The sequence below is a fragment of the Brassica napus genome, chromosome A1, assembly GCF_020379485.1.
Source record: "Brassica napus cultivar Da-Ae chromosome A1, Da-Ae, whole genome shotgun sequence".
Classification (NCBI taxonomy): domain Eukaryota; kingdom Viridiplantae; phylum Streptophyta; class Magnoliopsida; order Brassicales; family Brassicaceae; genus Brassica; species Brassica napus.
Window position 1 is genome coordinate 11844848 of NC_063434.1, and position 4280 is coordinate 11849127.

At 28.8% G+C, this 4280-nt stretch overlaps 1 long non-coding RNA gene across 3 annotated transcripts; it reads left to right on the forward strand.

The window, feature by feature from the left end:
* The first annotated feature begins 1615 nt into the window (after window positions 1–1615).
* Window positions 1616–3177, forward strand: LOC125575145. Of its 3 annotated transcripts, none has more exons than XR_007335371.1 (4): window positions 1616–2051; window positions 2147–2294; window positions 2379–2774; window positions 2855–3177. It is a non-coding gene; the product is annotated as an uncharacterized LOC125575145 (long non-coding RNA). The 3 variants fall into 3 exon arrangements; XR_001283125.3 differs by having other exon boundaries at window positions 1622–2051; window positions 2379–2735; XR_007335303.1 differs by having other exon boundaries at window positions 1624–2051; window positions 2379–3177.
* Window positions 3178–4280: the final 1103 nt, after the last annotated feature.

Genomic DNA, 4280 nt, shown 5'->3' on the forward strand with positions numbered 1-4280 from the left:
TATTAATTTTAATTAATTATCTAATCAAATAAATTTAAATTAAATTTCATCTTTATTTTTTAATTTAGTTATACATTTTATTTAATTAATATTTAATTATATAATTCATGTTTTAAATATTTAGTTATATAATTCATGTTTTTAACTTTTTACTAAAAGACTTTTTCAGATAACAATACAATATATACAGAAATTATCTCACTTTTTAACTTATATTTTGAGGTTTTGGATAATTCTTACTATTATTAATTTTAATCATTATCTAGGTGTTTTGTCCGCGATGCGGGTATAAACATTTTCAGAATTTTTGAAAGTTCTTTGTACACTATATTCATTATACTAAAATAAATCTTAAAATAATTTAATATTATATTTTTAATTATATAATTAAAAAAAATATTTTATTAATATTTAATTATATAATTTATGTTTTGACTTTTTACTAAAATACTTTTTCAGATAACAATACAATATATATATATATATATTATCTTTTTTAATTATATTTTTAGATTTTGGATAATTCAATATTCTATTTTAATTATATAATTAAGAATTTTATTTGATTAATAATTAGTTATATAGTCATGTTTTTAATTTTTATATATAATTCATGTTTTTAGCTTTTTACTAAAAGATTTTTTCATATAACAGTACAATATATACATAAATTATCTCTTTTAAAATTATATTTTCAGATGTTGAATAATTCTTACTATTATTAATTTTAATCAATTATCTAATCAAATAACTTAAAATTTCGTTTTTATTTTTTAATTTAGTTATACATTTTATTAATTAAGGGTTTAAACGATATTAACCACTCTAACTTTTAACGTGAGAGCTCGATTCCAAAAATTTATTTCGTAAATAATAGTATAGAATAATTCTGAATACATGTCACAATCTTAGAACATTTATTGACATGTGTCGCAGTCATGTTAATTAGAAACTTTGAAGAACCATGATTTATATAATAATTTTAAATTTAGGAAAATAATTTAATAAAAATATTTAAATCATATATATAAAGAATTCTGAAATATGTTACTGAAAATTTAATACAATTAGTTCATACTTAATAATTTTATTATTAAATTTAAAATATTTTATTTATAATTAATTATTTTGAAGATTTTATGTGAAGTCTATCCAAGTAGATATCTTTAAAAAGTATATTTGATTATATCGACTTCTTTAAGAAGTCTGGCGAAGAAAAAGTTTTGACCTAATTAAAAATACTTCTTTATATGAAAAGTTTAGACATATTCTCTCACTCAAATGGCCTTACACAATTCTAATTTTTCATGGTTCCTGTCTTCCTCATAATTATCTTGTTTTGCATGTATTTTATTTCATGGTTTGCTATTTCCCTCCCAAAATAAAGATTTAGATATCTATATATATACTATATTAAAAGGAAGATATCCTCAATAGCTGGGGTGTCCACGTCGGCAATTAAAATCAACCAATAGGGTTGGTTCATTCCTCCACGTCAACACGAGATTGGGCTGATCTTGGGCTGTTAATTTTTTTCAACCGTAAAAAGGAAAAAAAACATGTGGGTCATGAACCCAGGTCTGGAAAATCGGATAGTGTCGACATCTCAACTCTTCGATCTTCAGTAACCCTAAAACAGACAGGCCATTAATCTCTTTGACATCACATCTCTTCGCGGAAATCTCATTAATGGGTTCCTTTCGTCTCCCTCTCAGATTCTTTATATCATTCATATTTTCCCTCACATTTGTGACACACAAAATTCTCTCAAGCCATGAATTCTAACAGCAAATCAACCGTTTCCGGCGATTTTACCACGAAGAAACCGAACGGAAAGGATGTTGTCTCCTCCGCGAGCCGGTCGAACGAGACGGGCAAACCCAAACCTTCATCTCTATTGCTAAATATGTTTCCGGTGATCCTAAGAAGAGATGACGAGAGTAGATGAGCAGTAGGGGTTTCTTTAATTGGTTCAAAGTATATGGCTGCTTCAATCTCAGCAAGACTTATTCGCACTGTTGGATCCTTTGCAGCTTTAGGACGCAGCAGCAGTATTATCTCAGTTTCTAAGCTCTTTCTTATATGCAAAATTGTAAATCTTTTTTTTTTGTTGATCTCTAATTGCTTCTCTTTCTCTTTGGCACAGCAAATGCATCTGGAAATTTTTTAAGCTCTCTTCCATGTAATCTAAAGGTTGATGTCTACATCACTTCGATTGCATATACAGACTCACCAAATCGAAGTAGTCTGTTGGCTTATACACAAATATCTTATTGGCGTCAATGTCGTTCTCGGTAACTCTTCGTCCTTTTTTCTTTGATACAAACCAAACTCAAAAACTTAAACCGGTTCATCCATTTTTTTTATTCTGCTTGCAGGATATGAGGTACCACCATCGTTTCTTTTTTGAAATGCTCTCTTTGTGATTGTATCTATGTTGAGTCTAATCTACAGATGGAGCAAATGCGGTTGGGGAAGACTCTACAAGCAATTTTTTCTTGAGCTATCTGAAGTTTCATCAAGGATTGCGAGGGCCATTTCTTGAGTCAATGAGATCTGCTTCTTAAAGACAAGTTCTGATGTTGTGTTGTTTAATGTTGTGTCTTGATTTGGCAGTTTTGCTTTGTTCTTTTAACATAACCGATGGTTGGGTAAAAGGTTCAGTCCAGAACTTGAAGTTTTTAGGTATGTTGGTGATAAGGATTGCCGTAGGGATTTGTAGGGATTTGCGTAAGGTAATGCATGATTATGTCAACAAGGGCTCTAAGACGAGAGTAAATTTTTTTGTCTTTCTCAAGAAACTTTGGGTTTATCAGCTGTGTATAATTATATTGTTTTGTTTGTTTTGTTTCAGAAATCTTTGTTACCGTTTGATGTGTTGTTGACAACGTATGATATAGCATTGGTGGATCAAGACTTCCTTTCTCAGGTTCCGTGGTAACTGATGAAGCTCAAATACTCAAGAATCCCAACAGTGTATGTTACCTACCTAGAAAAATTCATCGAGTTGTGAAATGAATGATAGATCATTGGTTAGTTGATACTGTGAATTCAAGATTAACTTCCATTCATTTCACACATCTCTTATGTAGCCGTTTATATGGATTTATTGTATCGGTTTACTTTCCAGCCGAAAGCTCTCCACTTCTATTTTGACTCCTGATTGTACATTCATGATTTACTTTCCCAAAAGACAGGTCATTATGTGAGACAAAGAAATTATGTGAGAGGTTGACTGAGAGTCTGAAAACAAGTATTGTGCGAAAGGTTGCCATGAATGGGCTGATTAATTTATTATTACATGTTGGCTATTCTCCCAGCCAAAGTTTCAACAAACGTGTTATCATTTAAATGTTTGGGTATGACATCAAAATTGGTCCATTACAAACTTGATACAGTCATTTTATAATTGGGCTAGCATTCCATTTTTTGCGAGCTGGTCTTTTGGTGGACTTCGAAATGAAGTATCGTTCTAATAATTATTTCTTCGTTAAATCAGTGTTTAATCATGAGATGGCTAACTAATAAATATCTTATGACATATATTTTTCCTTAGAACATAGTTTATATAATCTTTAATAATTTTAATATATATAAATAAATTGAAAATATGAAAAGTTATTATTCATATTTATTTATGGATATTGTTTGCTCTATATTTCTCACATGTGCAACTGCAAAGTGCTTCTTAACCTCAAGTGTTTTTACATGTGATATACATATTTATCTCTTAGGTTTACCATTTTTGATAACCTAAACCTAATTCCAGACCTTAGACAATGATAATTTTTATATATATCTACCATTTATAAAATTTCAGAAAGCTTTTAAGTTGGGTTTGAAGTCCTCACTCATACCTGTTTTCGAGAGGTCATTCAAGACCATGTTTGAGCAAGTATCTCAGCCTTGCATAATAACCGAGCACACAAACACTATCCAGCAAACAGAAAAAAGCTAGAACATCAAATAATAGTATTAATATTCAAAATTATTTCCAAAAATCTGATTAATTAAATAATTAAAATAAGAAACTGTAAAATTAATATTACATCAACAACGGTAAGAAAGTAAATCTTCTATAAATTTACAACTAATAATATTTCAAATCATGAAGTAAAATTTTCTTTCTATCACAAACAAACTTAAGAAAAACACAGAAATTAAATAGCAACAATAAATATTAAATTTAAATTTTGGTTAAAAAGGTTGACAAAATTATTTTGGTTAAAACGATAAATTGAAGACAACAAATAAAGAACCGGTATACAAGTCGGTGGTAC